The sequence below is a fragment of the Mandrillus leucophaeus genome, unplaced genomic scaffold, assembly GCF_000951045.1.
Source record: "Mandrillus leucophaeus isolate KB7577 unplaced genomic scaffold, Mleu.le_1.0 Scaffold140, whole genome shotgun sequence".
NCBI lineage: Eukaryota > Metazoa > Chordata > Mammalia > Primates > Cercopithecidae > Mandrillus > Mandrillus leucophaeus.
This window is the reverse complement of record NW_012101366.1, coordinates 2,515,678-2,538,636: the sequence shown is the minus strand read 5'-3', so window position 1 is coordinate 2,538,636 and position 22,959 is coordinate 2,515,678.

The window sequence follows — 22,959 nt, the reverse complement described above, 5'->3', positions numbered from 1 at the left end:
CAGAGAATCTATGAACCAGAAACTCTTGGAGAAATGACACAGAAAAGGTAAATCTGATAAACACCTAAGTTTGAGAACCCATGAACTTTATACTGTGGCAGGAATAATTAATTTTAATGACTAATTGAACACAGAAGTAAGGATGCATATAAAATCAAGACAATTCCAAATTTTTAAGCCTGGGAGACTTTATCCCAGGAAAATGAGAATAACTTTGTCATTATTATTATTATCAAAAATAACCTATAAATTCTGCTAATTCCTGCTGTGTTAAATTTAAAATTCACTGAAACATAATGCCTAGGGGTTAGAAAGTTTATAACAGATGCAATTAAAACATTTATTGGCATATATAAACTCAAGGAAATGAGACATGGCAATTTAAGAGACATGGCAGAGTAATTAAAATGGATTACTCTATATCTACCTACAGTTACAGAAAAAGATAATTTTAAAAGTAGAAAAGATGCAATATTTGAAGAGGTAATAATGACAAAATTTTCAGGATTAAAGAAAGACAAGAGTTCCTTTGCTCACTGCGAACACCTATGAGGCAATGAATGAATACTCTGGCCATTAATTTCCTATTTTTGAAGTCTATGTATTTTTACCTTGTCAAAGCATTAACATGGGCATACTGTTAGCCTTGTTCTTATCATCTGAAGATAAAATGAGAGTATAAAAACATGCTTTGCAAAACACTACACAATATCAATTCATTTGTCTTTATTTTAATATTTCTTTCTAATTCTCCTGTCATTCAAGGCACAGTTGGGTTTTTAGAGTATTTTTTATTAATACTCTAAAATCATTAGGCCCTTTGTTCACTGATATGCATTTCTGTTTATATAGACTTCAACTATTAAAAATGGTGACACATTTTTTGAATCAATTTCAATTTGTAATCACTCCTCTTGTCATCTTACCTAGAGAATAAATACACTAAGGTAGTGAATTTCATCTTATTACCACTCCTTCCAAAACAGAAACTACATCTAACAAGTACCCAATGTTTGATGGCTTTATTGATTTTCTTCTGAACAGTTTCCATTAGATTTTCCCATTAAAAATGTGGCAGCATTTATGTCATTGTTCCAACTGCAGGTGGCACTGACTGACTTAATTTGTCAGTTCTGTTCTTGGTTATTCTTTCTTAACCTGGAAGTGAACAGAATACTACACATCATGAATCATCCTGAAGAAAACGCCGGAAAAATAGTTCCTTTGAGGGAGCAGTTTCATGTGGGAAACCATTCTCTCTTTTTATCTATTGTGCTCCTAGGAGTCCAGCCAGGACCACATCTGTTTAGTTTATTTGATATATCTTAGTGTCTACCATGGTGAGGTGAATATGGAGATATTTAATAAATAATGTATCACGATGCTTGTGGCTATCATCATTAGGGTGATTATGTAACCTATTCAAGGGTTTTGATGTTTTGACCTCATGGTATGATTTGTTTTGTTTCTAGATTTCTCTTTATTAATGGAGGCCTTGAATGAATTACATTTGTTTAAGCATTCAGAGAGTCATAAGAAAGACCTATAGAGGTCACCAGTCTATATATGTTATTTCACACAGGAAGGAGTTTAAAGAACAGGGAGGTCTGACTTGCTCAATATAAAGCATGTAGTCAGTTTCAGTTCTAAGACTCAAAAAGCAGGTCTTGTGATCCTAAACACAGTATAATTTCTACTACACTAAAATTAGAAATTGCCTTTGCTATTACAAAAATGGTAATGTACAGCTCTGATTCTAAATCGTGTTTTAGAATTTTGCTTTAGAATTCACAATGAAGGACAAAGAATAGAGAAGTGAAAATCACTTGACGTATTTCTTCCCAATTTAGAGATTTTGACAGAGTGGGTGGGTCCATCCCATTTTATCAGGCATTATGGAATAGTAATAAAATCCTGAGCTAAGAGAATACAACCGAATTAAAGCTAGTTGGGTAGCCAGTTTCAACCTCAGCTGACAAAGGAAACTGACAGAATGTAAGTGAAGAGAACTTCAGGGTGTGTGTTAATATTGGCTGAGAGGAATTAAAAAAAAAATAGAAACTTAACTCCCTGTTGAGATGGCTAGTATTAAAAGCAAATCTTCTTTATAGTGATCCGGATATCAATTTCTGTTGGGGTTCAGAAAAATGATTGGGGATTTCAAAATATACAATATAATGTATATTCTGACATTAATGATTTTCATCAACTGAGGTAAAGAGATGGAGTATAAGATGAAAATCCTATATATCCCAATGTCAGCTTGATGCACAATGCAGCTACCATAACAAACCTCAAAAGACATTTGTTCATGTGGTTAATTTTGTAGCCAAATGTTTTATTTCATAATTCTGGAAGTCAACCAATTCTCTGTTCCCTTACTACATTTCAACACTGAATAAATACAATGCTGGACCTGGCCCACTGAAAACGACCTGCTATCACTCATACAGGCAAAGCCATGATTCTGAATTGATTTGGTCCTCCTTCTGGATTGTGGTAGGGAAAATAAATGCATGTGGTGACTTATGACTGTTTCTTCAGGTGACTTGCACCTTGGCTCACTTGATTTGTGCTGATGGGACCACAGAGAGACCTTTATCTGCTTCCCAGCCACCAAAGGTCAAGCTATTTTCATGCTTCTCCGTCTCAATTTCCTTCCTTCTGGGATTGGTACTGTTTTTGCAGGCTCTATATTATTGTCACATCTACTTTTTTTCAACCCATATTTACTTTTTGATTATTGTAAGTCCCTCTTAAATATAGCACAAACCTATGTAATTATTTTACAAAGAAAGAAACATTATGTAAGGCCTTTACTTTCCCCCTGATATCCGCCAAGTTGAACCGCTTGCTATTCTCCAAAGGTATGACACCCTTTCATCTCTTTTTGCTTTTGTGTATGCTGCTTCATTTGCCTAGAAGGTTCATTCTTTCTTTCTGTTCCTGGCTAATTTCTATTACCCTTCAATATTTAACTTAGCTACCACTCTACCAGAAAATCTTTCCTGACTCATTCGGTCTGAATTCAGTGCCCCTACATTGCACTTGCAAAGTAAATGCCATCTTGGCTTATTATTCTATTTCTCACACTGTATTGTTATTGCCATTTTATTGCTCTCACACATCCTTCCAGCACTCTATAAGCCAAATCAGAGCAATTACTGGCTTCTTTTTCTTTCTTTTGCCTGGGCCAAGCATAGGGCGTGGGACACAGTAAGTATATAATACATGGCAGATGAATAAATGCATGGACATTTAAAACAAGATTCAGCTGTTCGTCACTTAATTTTTTAAAATACTGAAAAGAGTTATTGGTATAGATAGAAGAAAATTATGTAAGAAGACATGAGGTATGACCTAGACAAATCTTAACTTCCCTCCTCATTTTAATTTACTCATATGTGAAATAAAGCTATATGTGATTTATAATGACAAAAACAATTCTTAGAGACAGATTACATTTTTTTCATAAGAGACAGTGAAGTAGTGTGACAGTTTATATGCAATTGAACACTACATATTAAATCTCTAATGAGTGTTTGTCACTATGTAATATTGACAGCACTTTTAAAAAATTATTCAGAGCTGAGCTAATAATAATAATAATAAGTATTCATATAAATAAGTGTTGTAACCTTAACAAAACCAATTTGGTGGAGACCACAGGTGACATGTCAATGTCTATAGAGAAAGGAAACTATGACTTAGGATGATCCTAGAAAGAAGTGCTATAGAAAAGGAATTTCACAATTTGAGGGCTGAGGACCAGCAAAGGCTAATTTAATTACAAAACCGAATGGGTTCTTAGGGTCACCAATCTCCTTTGATTTAGAACAATTTCAGTTGAGGTTTGATGAATTGTACCAAATTAAACAACTCACATAGTCCTTCCCTGGAATTAAAGTCTCTCAATCTGGTACTTTTCTCACTGTAACATCTGACCTGCAATATAATAAACTAAGGCTACCAGCTAGTACTAACAAAGCACACGTAAAGCCAAAGGTAGGGGGAAAAAAGTGGAGCACATGTGAAAACTCCATACCTAAAGAGCACATGTAGCCTCAAAACTCCAGCTAGATATTTTAGACAAAATTTGGGCATATATTTCAAATGCTATGTGAAGTAAATGTCTACTTTTTTTCACCCAGCATCACTTTCTTTATTATAAGAAAACTCTAATTTTACTCAATAAACTGTCTCTTCCAGCCTCAATCTTTATAGTAATAGCTTGTGTCACAAGCTTCTTGATCTAGGAGCAACCTTGTTGCTGATCTGTGTATTTCTAAATTTATTGCCCCAGAGTCATAGGCAGTTGAAGAGTAAATGTTATAAAGTGGGTAAAAGAATATATTTCTCCTGTCTAACTTTTGGGAGCTCTGAGATCTGACTGTTGAAGATTATCATCTATTTTATAATAGATGATATTTATATTATAAATATAGCATATTTATGTCAAATACAGTTGACCCTTGAACAACTCAGGTTGGAATTGTGTGGGTCTACTTATGCACTGATTGTTTCAATAAATATACTGGAATTTTTAAAAGATTTCCAACAATTTGAAAAAACTTGCAGGTGAATCTCAATAGCTTAGAAATATTGAAAAAAATAAGAGAAAGTTAGGTATAGTCATGAGGGCATAAAATATACATAGATATTAGTTTATTTTATCATTTACCACCATAAAATATGCAAAAATCTGCAATAAAAAGTCAAGATTTATCAAAATATATACACACAAACACAGACCATACATGGTGTCAGTTGTAGCTGAGAGAAATGTAAACAAACATAAAAATGCAGAATGAAATCATAACAGAATAAAATTAACTATAGTACATATTATACTACTGTAATAATTTTGTAGCAATCTCCTGTTGCTATTGCAGTGAGATCTGTTTAAGATGCCATATGATGCTAATCATCTCCAGTAAATTGCATATCACAGAAAAAAATGATCTCACAGTTCTTGTGTATTTCATATTTTTCATCATGCTTAGTGCAGTACTGTAAACCTTGAGTAATGCCATTGGATCCCTATGAAGTGTCACTAGTAATGCTGGAAGTGCTGCCAAGAAGCAGAGAAAAGTCATTACACTATATAAAAAAGTTGACTTGCTTGATATGTGCAGCAGGCTCAGGTCTATAGCTGCAGTTTCCCATCATTTCAATAGAAATAAATTCAACATAAGGCACACTGTGAAAGACAAGGAGAAGAAGAAAGGGAGGGGAGGGATGGCACAGAGGGGAGGGCAGGTGGGGTAGAGAGAGAGAGAGAGGGAGGAAGGAAAGAAGGAAGGAAGGAAGGAAGGAATTAACTCATGAAGCTGTTGTTTAGCAAGTATAAAAACCTTGCACTTTTCGCAAAATACTTTTAAATCTCACATTGAAAATTCAGTTTATATGTGAGTACAGGATTACTATGAAAGTATATCTATAGACTCTAAATTTATTTTTTTTAAGGAAGTCATTATGTGACATCTTAAAATGAAAGTCTCTAAACCTGGAGAATTTAATGCCAGCAACGGATGGTTTGATAATTTAGGAAGAGGTTTGTCTTTAAAAAAAATCAAGATAACAGGAGAAGCAGCTTCAGTTAATCAAGAGGCTGTAGACGAGTTCTCAGAGGTGTCATAAAGAAAATTATTCAAGAGGGCCAGGCACGGTGGCTCATGCCTATAATCCCAGCACTTTGGGAGGCCAAGGTGGGCAGATCACAAGGTCAGGAGATCGAGACCATCCTGACATGGTGAAACCCCGTCTCTACTAAAAATATGAAAAACTAACTGGGCATGGTGGTGGGCGCCTGTAATCCCAGCTAGTCGGGAGTCTAAGGCAGGAGAATGCCATGAATCTGGGAGGCGGAGCTTGCAGATAGCACCACTGCTCTACAGCCTAGGCAACAGAGCGAGACTCCATCTCGAAAAAAAAAAAAAAGAAAAGAAAATTATTGAAGAGAAAGAATATTTGCTCCAACAGATTTTTAATGCAGACAAAGGTGCTCTATTTTGGATAAAACAATGCCATAAAGAAAATTTTCTAGGAAGGAAAAGAAGCAAGTACCACGACTTAAGGGAGGAAGAAAAAGGGTTAACTCTACTGTTTGTTGTGCAAATGCAGTCAGGTTTATGAACAGGACTACCCTTATATATAAAGTCACTAAGCTCTCACCCTCGAAGGTAAAAGTGAAACACCAGATACCAGTCTTCTGGTTATAAAAGAAAACTCGAACGAGACCCTTTTTCTGGATTAGTTCCATTGATTGTTCGTCCCTGAAGTTAGGAAGTACCTTGCTAATGAGGGACTGTCTTTTAAAGTTCTTTTGATATTGGACAATGTTCCTGGCCACTCAGAACACCATGATTTCAACAACAAAGACGCTGAAACTGTCTGCTTGTCCCCAAACACAATATTGTTAATTCAACCTGTAGTTCAGAGAGTCATAAAAACCTTTAAGTTCAAATATACATGATGCTCTATGGACAGGATTGTCAATGCTATAGAAGAGAACCCTCAGAGAGAGCATCATGAAAGTCTTAAAGCATTACATTGAAGATGTCATCATTGTTACAGAAAAAGCTGTGAAAGCCATCAAGCCTAAAACAATAAATTTCTACTGGAGAAAACGGTGTCCAGATGTTACACATGATTTCACAGGATTTATGACAGAGACAATCAAGGAAATCATGAGAGAGATTGTGGATATGGCAAAAAAAAAAAAAAAAAAAAAAAAAGAAGAGAATTTGGGAAAAGGAAAAAAAAAAAAAAAAAAAAAAAAAGGACAGGTGAAAAGTTACAAGATATGAATCTTCAAGAAATTTGAGAGTTAATAGACACCACACCAGAGCAATTAACAGAAGACAACTTAATGGAGACAAGTGCTTTTGAACCTGTTCCAGATGACAAGGAAGACGCAGAAGAAACAATGCCAGGAAACAAATTGACATCAGACAATCTGGCAGGAGAATTCTGATGATTCAAGACAGTTTGTGACTTTTTTTAGACATGGACTCTTCCATGATATGAGCAACAGTGGAAGAAGGATTGGTACCATATAGAAAATTTTTTGAGAAATGTAAAAGCAAAAATATCAGACAGAAATTATGATGATGATTTCTGTAAAGTTACAGCTATTGTAACCTGCCTCTCCTGCCTCCCCTTCCACCTCCCAACCTCTTTCACCTCTGCCAGCTCTGATACAGTAAGACCAATCCCTCCTCTTCTTCCTCCTAAGCCTACTCAATGTGAAGGCAATGAGGATGAAAACCTTTAAGATAAACCAATTTCACTTAATGAAGAGCAAAAATATTTTCTCTTCCTTATAATTTTCTTAGTAAAATTTTCTTTTCTCTAGCATAATTTATTGTAAGAATACAGTATAAAATACATATAACATACAAAATGTGTGCTAATCGATTGTTTATGTTACCAGTGAGGCTTATGGTCAACACTAGGCTGTTAGTAGTTAAGTTTTGGAGGAGCCAAAAGATAATACACAAATTTTCAACTGTGAAGGGTTCACTCCCCCTAACCCCTGCATTGTTCAAGGGTCAATTGTATTTATTGAAATTTTTTTCCACCTCTGATGCTTTCAACTTTTGCCTTTACCTGCTAAGGCCATCTCTAAGATATGTAAACTTCATTCCCAATTCCCTTACATGCAAGGTTTCCATCACAAAGTTTCTGCTAGAACATAGTCCACTCAAACTCTTATTCACAATCCCAATAGTAACAATCTGATTTTCCTCCTCCTTAATTGTGCTTTTAAAACATTGCCTCTCTTTATAGAAGAGTGCTGGCTCCACAGATGAACATCTTTGGGTTAGAATGTTGGCTGAGCCACATGTTAGCTATATAACCTTGGGAAAAATACTTAACACTTCAAAGCATAATTTTATTCATCTGCAAAATATATAATAATTTATATGTACTGCACATGAACGTTGTAGGGCTAATATAGGTTATGTAACACATTTAGCAGAGTTCATAGTACTTAGCAAGCACCCTATAAATATTAGATATTATTATCATTACTATTTTAAAGCAGTAACTTCGGATATTCTTTTCCATTTAAGAGTCTTACATACTTATTAATACTAAGACTCTTACATACTTAATGCAACTGTATTCTTTACTGGTCATTTGGTGATAAAATAAATATTTGATTATCTCTAACAACTCTAAGCATTTGAGAGAGAGAGAGAGAGAGAGAGAGAGAGAATGTCGGCATCTCTAGTCTATGCCACTAGATTTCACTCTCTTTCTTAAGGAAGAACTGAGAGCTTCTGCGTCTTATTATCCCTAGCTCCTAGCATAAAACCTGGCCCTGAGAAAGAAGAAAGGAGAAGAGACAACAAAGAATTTCATCACAGTATTTTATAATTTGTTCACTGTGAATTCTAGAAAACTTTTTAAGCTGGCATATAAAATTATATATATTTCTATATAATCAAAATGTAAATAAACTCGCCAGATTTCTTACCTGATTAAACTATAACATGTCAAATATTTCTTTAAATAAAATTATCAACTGAGACTTTTTAAAAGGTGTGTCAAAACAGACATGTTCCTTTGTGTAAATATATCTTATTCATTTGACATAAGATTATTGATCACCTATTATGAGGCAAGTAATATGCCAAAAGATGCTGAGAATGTGAAGACAAAGAAAATATAATCTCTGCCTTTCCGTAGATTATGGATTAATGAAGTAGAATGACTAGTAGGTAGATACACTATGATATAACATGGCAAGTGCATGATATGGTGACGTTGTAAGTTAGTATAGATCCTGAGGATAAGATAACTAACACAATGGGGCACTGAATGATTGTCTGAATACTAGCTCTTGGTTCTTTTTGATGGAATAGAATGTACTCATTTGTAAACTTAAAAAATAGTATTTTTTCACACATCTGAGGCTTTGAAGGTGACTAGGTGTGTTCTCCCTGCCTTCCCTTTACAGGGGCCCATATTTTCTTCTCTAACTTAACTCTTTGACTTTTACCTCTATCATTTTTCTCTTCCCAAAATTGGACAGTAAGGGCAGAGCCAAGGACAAAGGCAGGACTGGAGACATAAGATTGTTGGTATACAAGTGGAGATAGTATACATTACTCTTTTGGTGCAGTGACAGAAATTCAACTCAAATTTCCTTAGACAAGAAACGTGAAGTATTATCCTTCACTACAAACTGTTGCTGGGGACTACTGCTGCTAGGGAATTTGAATGCTGACAAGATTCTCTCACCATTTCACATGTGTACTACTATTATTTCTACTTCATTCCTTCAGACATTCTCCATACAACTGAAATGATAGTTGCTAGTAGCTTCCAGGCTTTCATGATACAACAAGGGGCTGTACTGTTAGTATCTACTTTAAAACGGCTTTAGAAAAATTGTAATTGGCCACCAGTGACCCGGAACAATAAAATGTGTCCAGAGGAGTAAGCTCTGAAAGCAGACTTTGGCTCTCGTTCAACCATGCAGTGGAGGGAGAGTAAGAAAAAACCCATTCTAGAAGAAAGGGGATGGGGGGTAGGGTAAACAGAGGCAAACATACATAGATGCTGGCATTCAACAAGTGTCTATTGACTTCCTAATGTGCCAAGCACTGGACTTGGTGCTATAGTCTAGTACGAGAGAATAATACTAATCAAATAATCTATAAACAAATCCTCTCTATGGAGAATAGGAGCAGCTTCCTAATCCTGACTACAGCCAGTTCTATCAACCCAGAATCAGTCAGGAAAACAGAGATATCCTAACACTTCCAAGAATAAAGGTTTCGCTCAGAAATTAGGCTTTACACAGATGTTGGAAGAGCTGGAGAGGGAAGGTCAGAGCGTTGCCCTGGTAAAACTGGGACTGCTGAAGCTGGAAAGTCAGGGATGCTGGGGAAAATCTCTGCCATCTGCCGCAATATGGATGGTTCTCGTGTGCTCACTGAGTAGCTGCTACAAGTTTGCCTGCCTACAAGTTTGGTTGCAACCACATCCAGAGAATAAGAGCTTTTTCTCTTCTGCTGTCTAAATCTCATGCAACTTCCTGTCAATAGGAAATTCTACCTGGAAAATAATAGGGAAGGGGAGTTTGGGGAATGCAATTTTCAGATCTTTGAAGGGTGTGGTAATGATGCTGAGTTGACTGTAGACAATCCAGCCCAGCAGCCTTACCCAGTTTCATACATTAGTAAGTTGGTCATTTTATTGATGACCCACTCTGACAGTCCCTGTGTTCAGTATGTTGTATTTCCTCAGCCTTACAGCAACCCTGATGGTATGGTGTGTGGTGTGGGAAGGGAGCAGGAAGGGGAAGGGAGCTTTTTTCCTACATGTACAGATAAAATTAAAGCTAATCAGGGTAATTGATCTAGGGTTCCACAGCTGTAGTAACAGTGGAGCTGAGGTTCAAATACAAATTTGCCTGATATAAAGTCTGATTTCTGAAACATACACACTGTTGCCCCTCTAGCTCTTCTACATAATTGTGGGTTGCGAGTAAGAGAGCCAAAGCCAGTTCATTTTCCCATGTAATTTCACTGTGGATGGTACTTCTAATTCCAATTACTCCTGTAAAACAGTCTGGTCTCCAGAACAATGTAATCTTTAAGGGGGCAGTGTTGAAAGGGCTTAAATGAAGAAGGCTTCCATCTCTCTCCAGTCCTTCTCTATGATTTCTCACTCCTCAATTTCTGCTTGCTAATTTGACTTCTAAATACTTTGATACTGGAAATGAGGTATTTTGTATAGTAAAAATGATATTTTTTGATTACTGGAAAGATATGTTCCAATATAAATACATATATCTGAAAATTGCTTTACAAATGCATTTCAGATGCATATATAATCAAATTTCTCAAGACTTCACTGTATAACTAAGTATATTAAAATCTTGGACACAGAGAGGTGAGAACCACATACTAGACAACTAAGATGACTCCACCAGCAACTCCATGGATTTCATCATGATATGGCCTGCAGCCTTGTATTCCTATGATGGCAAGAGGAAAATACAAGGGTATTTCAGTTCAGCTGAAGTTGAGAAAATTATCTCAACTATGTGCCATCAGGAGTTAGGGTGCTATATTTCTTGTTTCTTAGCTTGTATAAGGAGGATGTTAAGAGTCTGTCTCCCTTTAGTATCTGTGAAGATTTAATACTACTTTTATAAATGGTAGCCAAACTACTCTTTAAGTGCAGGAGAATGTAGTTTTAATTAATGGTAAAAGTCATTTTGGGAAGATAGATTCAATAAATGAAATAAATATTTTTTTTAAAAAAAAGGTCATGAGGCACAAACAATAAATTGACTATAATGAAATGGTATTTTTTAACCCTATTGGTCAAATTGACTGGTATTTGTACATTTTAAGTGATAGCATTATCAAATGTAAGATAATAAAAACATAATAATCTGCTAATTCCAAACCTTTTTCTCTCTAAATTTTGAGAATAGATAAGTGTGGCACAGTTAGAAGCAACGTGCACCTTTAGTGGCTTGCAATAATTCTATTGAACTATTCAGAGTTCTCAAGGGAAACCAGTTCTCTCATTATTCCTAGATATTTTCTTCAAAGACTTTAAGCTTCTTTCTATTCAACAGGTAAAGGCTGCATCATGCCAACCTGTCATCAGTCTATCACCTCTAACCACCGAAATTCAAAAGAAAACTCTTGCTGAGGTGGCTTGGAAGGAAACAGAAAATTGTAAAATGTCTTCAGTAAATAAGGCCCCTAGCCAGCAGTCAAGTAGCATGCATTCACTGTGAAACTCAGTGCACTTACAATCACCTCTGCTATCTCCTCCTAGGTTGGCTTCTATGTGGTAGCTGGGAAAATGCAAAATATAAATAAACAGAAAAATCCAGGTGTCATGGGGATTTGGTAAAGCAACCTTTCATTTCTGGAAGTCTGTGTGAAAAATAATGCCGAAATCAAAATCCAAAAGTGTTGGGTGGAGTGAACCTAGTCTCTGGATATTTGGCTGTACAAACTCAAAAGCCCTAAGCCTTCTGGCCAAGAGGAGCATGATTGGCAGCTTGCAGAGACGGCTGGGATGGAAACAGCAGGCATGTGGATCAGGGTTGAGGTGAATGAACAGAAATGCCTAGCTCCCTGGGGAAAGAGGGTAGAGGGAGGATAAATGATATTTTGGCATATAGGGAAGTTTCTGGCATATCATATTGAATAAAAGATAATGTACAGTTGGCAAGAGAAATGAAACTTAATGACTCATTAGTTGAGATAAATCTGATTCCTCTTGAAAGAAATTCTCTCTCAGGTTGCAGATATGAGTAATTATGTATGTCATGAAGTGACTTATTTAATTTTAAATCAAAATGGGGATGACTTTGAATAGCAGCAAAAAGAAAAAAGCAAAATTAATGATGATAATGTCTTTAAGCAAAGTATTAGTACTTAGGAGCTATAAGTTGCTGAGGTCTGCACATAACAGTTTGCAAACATGTGATATACGGCCCTGATGCAGATATCTATTTTTAATTGAGTTGGTGTTTTTACCAGTAAATAATCTACCAGCCAATTCCAAAAGGAAAAAAAAAAAACCAAACACATAAACCTAAACCTTCAGCCTGTATAAAAATTCAGGCTTTAAACATTGAATCACTAATATGTAGTAACAAATAAGACAAATATGTAAGAGTTTTAAATAGGATCTGTAGCACCCAATTACCAAATCCTAAGAATACTCATTTATTCTGCCATTCAGGAATTTGACATTTATTTTACATATTCACAGAAAAATATCTTTGAAATGAGGAAGCTATGATAGAGAAAGACATTATATGGCACAATCCTAGAGCCAGAAAGACATTCCAACATGTTACAGAAAGGTAAGAAAGGGGGAGAGGGAGGAAAAAATGAAGAAGGAACAGAGGGAGGAAGGTAGGAAGGTCAAGGGTGAGGGAGGGAGGAAAGAAAAAAGGAAGGAGGAAGGATACAAGCAAGCAAGCTGGCTGCTGCTACTAATGTATAAATATATGGTAAAATAATAATATAAAATATATATTAGAGAACCTATGTATTATGATTCAGATAATTAAAAGTTAGAACAATAGACCGATAATCATAAAGATATTCAAGTTGTATGTATTCCATAAATTTAGAAAATACAGGAAAAATGAGAGAGGTGTGCTCTAGGGAATTATATGAAAGTAAAGATAGATAATCTGTACCGTGATGAGGTACCACAGAAAGTTTCTATGGAGGCAGTGTTCTAGTCACTTTGACATTGATAAGCAGTATATTTGTAATGCTGTGTAGAGGCTGGTGCTTCCTATAAACCAAATATAAATGGACACATTTCAAAGTTCTACATGGATTATTTCTAACAACTGTTCAACAGTAGTTTTGTTTCTCATTATATGAGAAATATAACTGACCATAGGATTTGTTCCAATAAGCTTACCTAGAGTTAGGTGCAATTCTCTGATGACTGGTGAGCTCTTGTTCATTCCTTTTTATCCAACAAGCTAGACTGGAAAGCAACCAATGAAGAATAATATTATTATGGAAATTATCTTATATTTGCTTCTCTTTTTTGTCAAGAGATACATGTCATATTCCTTTATTTAATTTTAAGCCCTCTTTTAGTTTTGTTCCCCACCATTTCTTTTTTCTCTAATTTTTTATATCATGGTATATATCGTAGTATATATACATAACATAAAATTTACCATCTTAATCATTCTTAAGTGTACAGTTCAGTGATATTAAATACATCCATATCGTTGTATAGCCATCACCACCATCCAACTCCACAACACTTCATCTTGTAAAACTGAAACTCTACACCTATCAAACAATAACTCTCCATTTCTCCCTCTTCCGCATCCCTGACAATCACCATTCTACTTTCTATCTCTATGATTTTGACAACTCCACATAATTCATATAAGTGGACTCATACAGTATTTGCTTTTTTGTGACTTGCTTATTTCACTGCCATAATGTCCTCAAGGATCATTCATATTATGGCATATTGCAGAAGTTCCTTTTTTAAAGGCTGAATAACATTTCATTGTATGGATATACCACATTTGTTTACCCTTATATCCACTGAAGGACACTAGGGTTGTTTCCACATTTTTGCAATTGTGAGTTATGCTACTATGAATATGGATATGCAAATATATCTTCAAGACCCTGCTTTCAGTTCTTTTAAGTATACACACAGAAGTGAAGATGCTGGATCATATGGTAATTCTATTCCTAATTTTTTGAAGAACCACTCACTATACTGTTTTTCACAGCAACTACACAATTTTCCATTCCCACCAGCACTACACAAGTGTACGAGTTTCTCCACATCCTCAACAACACTTATTTTTGTTATTTTTTTATAGCAGCCATTGTAGTCTGTGTGAAGTGGTATCTTAATGCAGTTTTGATTTGCATTTCCCTAGTGATTAGTGGTTCTGAGCATCTTTTTATGTTTTTATAAGCCATTTGCATATCTTCTTTGGAGATATGTGTATCCAAGTACTTTGCCCATTTTTGCATTTTGTTATTGTTGTTGTTATTGAATTTTAGGCATTCTCTACATATTCTGGATATTAATTCCTTAGATGTATGATTTACAAATACTTTCTTTCATTCTGTGTGTTGTCTTTTTACTCAGTTGATAGTGTCTTTCAAGGCACAAATTATTTCAATTTTTATGAAGTTTAATTTGTGTATTTTTTCTTTTGTTGCCTGTGCCTTTGGTCTCACATCCAAGAAATCATTGCCAAATTCAATGCTGTAAAGCCTGTGCTCTAAGTTTTCTTCTAACAGTTTTATTTCTTTTGGTCTTACATTTATGTTTTTGATCCATTTAATTTTCATAAATGTTGTTATATAAAGTTCCAACTTTATTCCTTTGCTTGTGAATATCCAGTTTTCTCAGCACCATTTATTGTAAACTGTCCTCCACCCAGTGAATGGTCTTAACACTCGTGTCAAAAATCATTTGACTATATACATGAGAGTTTATTTGTGGGCTCTCAATTTCACTAATCTATACATCTGTATTTATACCTACACCATACTGTTTTGATTACCATAGCTTTTGTAGTAAGTTTTGAAATCAGAAAGGGTGAGTTCTCCAGTTTTGTTCTTTTTTTCAAGACTGTTTTAGCTATTCAGGTTTCTTTGAAATTTCATATACATGTTAAGGTGAGTTTTTCTATTTTTACAAATAAACATTATTGGGAATTTAGTAGTGCATTGAATTTATGGACTTCTTTGGGTAGTATTGATATCTTAACAATATTAAGCTTTCCAATCTATGAACATGGGATGTTTTCATTTATTTATGTCAATAATTTCTTTCACCAATGTTTTCTAGTTTTCATTGTACACATCTTTCACCTACTTGGTTAAATTAATCCCTAAATATTTTATTCTTTCTGAAATGATTGTAAACTGAATTGTTTTTATAATTTCCTTTTCATGTTAGTTATGTTAGTGTATATTAATGCACCTAGTTTTTGCATGTTAACTTTTTGTCCTGCTATTTTGCTGAATTCATTTATCATTTATAAGTTTTTGATTACCAAACTTATACTAATTCAATCTCCTTACTCGTTACAGAAGTTTATTTGGATATTTTGTTTCTTGATGATTTAGTTTTACAGGTTTTATGTTTCTAAAAATTTGTCCATTTCATCTAGGTTATCCAATTTTTTGACATGCAATTGTTCATAGAACTCTCCTAAAATCATTTATTATGCTGTGTAATCAGTAGTAACATCTCCACTTTTATTTCTAATTTTAGTATTTTTTAGTCCTCTTACTCTTTTTCTTAGTCTATCTAGCTAAAGTCTTGTTGACTTTATTCATCTTTTCAAAGAAACAACTTTTGACTTTATTGATTCTATTTTTTTCTATTATTTGTTTCATTTATCTATGTTCTAATTTTTATTATGTTTTACTTCTGCTAGCTTTGGGCTTAGTTTCTTCTCTTTTTCTAGTTCCTTAAGGTGTAAAGTTAAATTGTTGGCTTGAGATCTTTCTTGTTTTTTAATGTAAGTATTTAAAAATTTCTCCATTAGTACTACTTTCACTGAGTCCCATAAGTTTTGGTATGTTGTTTTTTAATTCATCTTTAAATATTTCCTTATTTGCCTTGTGGTTTTTCTTTGATCCACTGGTTGCTTAAGAGTATGTTGTTTTATTTCTACAATTTGTAAATTTTCCAGTTTTACTTCTGTTTTTGACTTCTAGGTTTATCTTATTGTGGTCAGAGAAGATACTTTGTATGATATATACTTTGAAATATACTAAGACTTAACTTTTGGCCTGGAGAATGCCCCATATTCACTTGAAAAGAATGTGTATGATGTTGTTAAAGAGAGTGTTCTGCATATATGTCTTTTATATCTAGTTGCTTTACTGTGCTCTTTAAGTTCTATATTTTCACATTTTCCTTTAGTTCTTTGAACCTCTTTAAGACAGTTGTTTTAAAATTTCTGTCAGTTAGTTCTGCCATTGGGTGCTTTTAAATGACAGTTTCTACTGATTTATTTATTTCCTTTGAATAGGTATTACTTTCCTGAATCTTTATATGCCTTGTGATTTTTTTGGTTGAAAATGGGACATTTGAATCTAATAATGTGGTACCTGGAAATCTGATTATTCTTCTTCTCCTGGTTTGCTATTTGATGTTGTTCTACATTGTTTTTGTATTTTAGAAGAATATTTGCAAATTGTCTCTACTGAGAATCAGTCTGAGACCCTTAAAGTCTTCTCAAGACTTTTTGACCTTGTGCCTTTTTCTGAGCCTGCCCAGTACTTTCCAATTTTTCTCCTATATGCAGTTGTTTTTCAGGGTTCTAGTCTTTTTTCTTTTTTTTTTTTTTTGAGACGGAGTCTCGCTCTGTCGCCCAGGCTGGAGTGCAGTGGCCGGATCTCAGCTCAATGCAAGCTCCGCCTCCCGGGTTTACGCCATTCTCCTGCCTCAGCCTCCCGAGTAGCTGGGACTACAGGCACCCGCCACCTCGCCCGGCTAGTTTTTTGTATTTTTTAGTAGAGACGGGGTTTCACCGTGTTAGCCAGGATGGTCTTGATGTCCTGACCTCATGATCCACCCGTCTCAGCCTCCCAAAGTGCTGGGATTACAGGCTTGAGCCACTGCGCCCGGCCGAGGGTTCTAGTCTTTATGATCTGGTTTCTAAGAGGGAAAAGAGAAAAGTGAAAAGGAGGAGGGAGAAGGGCACCAGCCCTTTAAATACTCTGGAAGTCACTGTAGCTGAGGGACAAGCATTTTCGTTGCTGGTGGATGGTGCCATAGCAATGGATATCCACCTTTTTGTTTGTACCTCTGTGATGAGAAGGAGCAATCAATGATCATAACACCCATCCCCAATACTGAAAGACAGGGTGCTTTTTGCCTACCCTTACTCCTGCAAGCTGTGGCAAGTTGCTCACAGAAGTGTGCACAGCTGGTTGCCCCTGGCTGGGGGTGGGGGATAGGAAGCTTATATTATACTAACAGCTGAGATTGATAAAAATTAACTGCAATTTACCATTCAAGCCTTCTCCTAAAAGTCGCAAACCTTCAATAGGTTCCAGAGTTCCAAAATAATTACACCAGACATGTACTGCCAATGCAATTATTGTCTAGGTAGGGATATAGATTCATGGTTGTTCCTACTCTGCCATCTTTCCAGAATCCTCTCATTTACTTTAAAAGAAGAAAAATAATTGGCAAGCTTAAGTTATTTTCAATATCACATTGCTTGGACATACCTTGTAATATACCAATGCATAGCAAATTTACTTTCAAGAACCACTATAAATGGTAAAGGACTCTTTAAAAAATTAGAGATAAAAGAGCCAAAATCCATTAGAAAACTGAGCAAAGCATATAAATACAAAATTCACAAGGAGTGATATGTAAATAACTCTTAAACACATGAAAAGATGTTCATATTTAGTTTTGTCCAGCAATTCCATGTTTAGTAACTTAACCTGATGAAATATCCTCCCAAATACAAAAACATGTTGAAGCTTATGCATGGCAGCATTATTTGCAATATCAAAATATTGAAAATGACCTAAAAGTCTATACATATGGAAGCGATCAATAAACTATGGTAATTTTCTATAATGGGAGGCTAATACGGTATTTAAAAAGTGAGGAATATGTTTATGAATGGATATTGAGAAATTTCATAGGATGTACACATTGGATAAACAGAAGCAATAGGGAAAGGTGATCTATTGAACACTACCTTTTGTGTGAACACAAGCTCGTATGTACGTCTGCATATTTACTTCTATATGTCTATCATCACTCTATGCTCATTTTTCACAAAGACATGCAGTAAGGATAAATTAGCCACTAATAAAATTGTTTACTTAGAAGAAGTGATTAAGAATCCAGAAAAAGAGATTGGGAAGGAAATTGGATTTTGAAACATGCTAATATTTTACATAAGCAAAAAATAAAATTATTTCAACAAAGATAAGGGGAGAAATCCTAAAATTGAATATTGAAAGAAATGGCCTATAACTATGTATCAAGGAGATAACATATTCACTTAGATAGAAAAACAAAAATTTATCCAAATAAATTTTTCGTACAATAATTTAACTGTATAATTCCAACGGTATATATTCTAAGGACAAAAAAATTAAGATACCTTGAGTTGTCCTTCTTAGGTTTATTATTTGTAGTGCTACTAACACAGAAATTCCAACACTATTTTGTGTTTATTGTAGAATTGAGAAAATAAGTTATTATATATTGATATTGCTGATAAATTAGGATTTTTTTTTTTTTTTTTTTTTTTTTTTTTTGCTATTGAAGAAGAAAGATACAATTGTGGAATAGGAGAAAAAGAAGAAACATATTGTGGTGCTAGAATTGGAATAGGAAGTATCTGTCTACAAAAAGCGTCTAACAAAATGGCACCCTAGTAGCAATAATCATTCCTAGCTTACCAGTATCACCTTTGAAATATCATTTTACACTAAAAGGAATGAGAGCTCCTTGAAGAAAAGACTGATTCCAGATCTAGAGCAGGAAGATTATAGTGTGACCCTGAAATATCCTGTGGTGCCAGGAAATAAGAAAAACCTGGAGAACTAATAGAGACATACTCTGAGGAAACCGGCATTAAGAGTCTTTTACTGGCCAAATTTGGGACAATTTTTTGCCTCAAAATAAATACTCACAGAAATAGAATCACACACACACAAAATCTACAAATTGATACTGATTTTAAAATAGATGAGTTGGGAAGGGATGATTTGAGTAAACGATTTTTTAAAGCAGACTAATAAACATTGAAGAAACCGTACTTATCAATTATAAAATGCTAAATAAATCTTTACCATGAAGAAATCATATCTTAACTAATCAAACTTAACATAAACAGTTATGGCGAAGAGTGACATCATGTACTCCCAATGTGATAAACTGAGAAAGATCAAATATTACTAACATAAAATTTCTGCCAAAAATGTTTCTGCTTACTGGGAAATTATCTAACAAGTCCAAAATATGTGTCATTCTGACCTTGATTCTCCAAAAATGTCAGTTTCAAGAAAGACATAAAAAATGCTGAAGTCTTCTAGATTATAGAAGATTACAGACATCACAAATAAAATGCATGATTCTTGACTCGTTATTGAATTAAATGAAAAACAGCTTTTCCCTAAAAATTGGTGGAGTCAAGGCTTTTAGTGCGCCTCGGCCAGTTGGAAATAATAAGATTGTACATGAAGATCAACTCTGAGTTTCAATGTAAGAAGAAAGACAAGAATCCACCAGAATCATGAAGAATACCCTAGATCTCAGGGAGAACAACAGGGATGAAGAGCCCCTGCGATGGTATCCAGCTGATAAAAGCAGATCTCTAGGCACTGGCAGCACCCTCTCATCTGGATCAGCAGCCTGAGCCACCCCACCCTTCATGTGCATACATTGTGGTGCAGTGGGGTGCTCTCTACTACATCACCAGGAAGATATCCAGGCATTCAGAGCAACTACTTTCCTAGTTCAGCAGCCTGAGCCAGCCTACCTGTCCTAGACATATATTATGGTGTGGTGGAGCCCTTTCTGCTCCATGGCCAGGCAGTTCTCCAGGCATTCAGAGTACCTGCTCACTTGGATAAGCAGCTGCAGCCACCCCACCCTTCCTGTGTATAGATCACTGTGCAGTGGGATCCACTCTGCTCCATGCCTAGGCAAATCTTCGGGTATTCAAAGCACTGGCTTGCCCCACAATTCCTGTGCAGAGATCTTCAGCTGGCTCTTACCCATAAGTGTTATATATTGACTTGCAGGTTGAACCACACAGCCCAATATAAAACCTGCTGAAAAAAAAACTGCATAGGGCTATAAAAGCAAAGCCAAAAGGCCCTAATCAACATTCTCTAAAGTCAAACCCCCAAGGGAGGGGGTGGGGTAAAAGATAAAGGAAAAAATATACTGAAAGAACAAAATTCTTCTCACACAAAAATAATTACCAAATTTAGAAGGGCCAGTATATCCAGATGAAAAGGAACCAGTGCAAGAATTATGCCATGTAATACCTGAAAAAAAAAGGACCATACTACATCTCCATCAGGAAATGAAGGAACTGATAAATATCTTTAAAAGAAACCAATTGGAGATTTTGGAATAGAAAAACTCACTTAAGGAATTTCAAAGATATCAATGAAACTTTTATGAACAGAGTGGACAAGCAGAAGAAAGTATTTCAGAGCTTGAAGGCACGTCTTTCAAACTAATTCAGTCAGACAAAAAAAAAAAAAAAAGAGGGAGAGAATAAAGCATTTAAATAATGAAAAGTCTTCAAGAAATATGAGATTGTATAAAATGACCAAGCTTATAAAGTGTTGGCAATCCTGAGAGAGGAGAAAAAAACAACTTCAAAACATATTTTAGGAAATACTTCAAGAAAATTTCCCTAATCTTGCTAGAGAGGTTACATTCAGATACTATAAATCCAAAGAACACCTGTGAGATACTGTATAAAACAAACAACAGCAAGGTATAAAGTCATCAAACTCACCCAGGTCAATGCTAAAGAAACAAATCTTAAAGGCAACTAAAGAAAAAGGTCAGATTATGTACAAAGGGAATGTTATCAGGCTAACAAGAGTTATCAGCAGAAATCTTACCAGTCAGGAGAGATTGAGGTGTATTTTCAGTATTCTTAAAGAAAATACGTTTCAACTGAGAAGTACATATCCCACTAAACTAAGCTTCATAAGCAAAGGATAAATAAAATATTTTCCAGAGAAGCAAGCACTAAGGGAATTTATGACCATTAGATCAGCCCTCCTTAGGGAAGTTCTAAACATGTATATGAAAGAATGATACTTGCTACCATAAAACACACTTAAGTACAAAGCCCATAGGCTCTACAAAGCAACCGCACAATAGAAACTACAAAGCAACCAGCTAACAACTTCACAATAGGATCAAAATGTCACATATCAATATTAACCTTGAATGTAAATGGTCTAAAGGCCCCATTTACAGGCAGAGTTTCATTGGATTAAAAAAACAAGACCTATCTGTCTTCTGTCTCCAAGAGCCCCACCTCACAGATAATGACACACACACAGGATAAAATGATTGGAGAAAGATCTATCCATAAATGGAAAACAGAAAACAGCAGGGGTCACTATCATTATATCAGATAAGAGAGATTTTAACCAACAAAGGAGGAGGAAGGGCATTAAATAATGATAAAAGATTCAATTCAACCAGAAGACTCAACTATTATAAATACAGACACACCCAACATTGGAGCACCCAGATTCATAAAACAAGTACTTCTAGACTTAGGAAAGGACTTAGATAGACATACAATAATAGTGGGGTACATCAACACCCCACCAGCAGTATTAGGTAGTTCACTGAAGCAGAAAATTCACAAATTCTGGACTTAATTAGATGGCCAATTGGACTCAAAAGACATCTACAGAACACTCCACCCAACAACCACATAATATACATTAAGAGGACATACATCTGTATGCAGAACATACTCCAAGACTGACCACATGCTCAGCCATAGTTTCAACAAATTCAAAAATATTGAAATTATACCAACCATATTCTCAAACCATAGTGGAATAAAAACAGAAATCAGTACCTAGAACATCTCCAAAAATAGCACAATTTCATAGAAATTAAACGACTTGCTCCTGAATGACTTTTGGTTAAAAATAGGATTAAGACAGAAACCAAAAAGTTCTTTAAAATAAATGAAAATAGACACACAACATACCAACGTCTCCCAGATACAGGAAAAGCAGTGTTTAGAGGAAAATTTATGCTTTTCCACTAAATGCTTATCTCGAAAAGTTAGAAAGATGTCAAATTAACAATCTAACTTCACACCTAGAGGAACTAGAAAAACAAAAACTAACTTCAAAGCTGTAAGAAAAGAAATAACTAAAATCAGAGTGGAAATGAATGAAATTGAGACTCAAAAATCCATACAACGAATCAATAAATCCAAAAGTTTGTCCTTTGAAAGGAAACAAGATTAATAGACCACTAGCTAGATTAACAAACAAAAAAGAGAGAAGATCCAAATAAGCATAAGCAGAAACAACACAGGGGATATTAAAATCAATTCCATAAAAATACATTAGATCCTCTAAGACTATTATAAGCAACTTTATGCACATAAACAAGATAACCTAGAAAAAATGAATAAATTCCTGGAAACACACAAGCTCTCCATATGAATCAGGAATAAACTGAAACTCTGAAGAGACTAATATTGAGTTCTGAAATTGAGTCAGTAAGAAAAATCCTACCAACCAAAAGCAGCCTTAGACCAGATGGATTCACAGCTGAATTCTACTTGATATACAAAAAGAGTGGTTGCAAATTCTAATGAAACTTTTCTAAAAAGTCAAGAAGGAGAGATTCCTCCCTAACTCATTCTCTCATTCTATGAAACCATCATCACCCCTACACCAA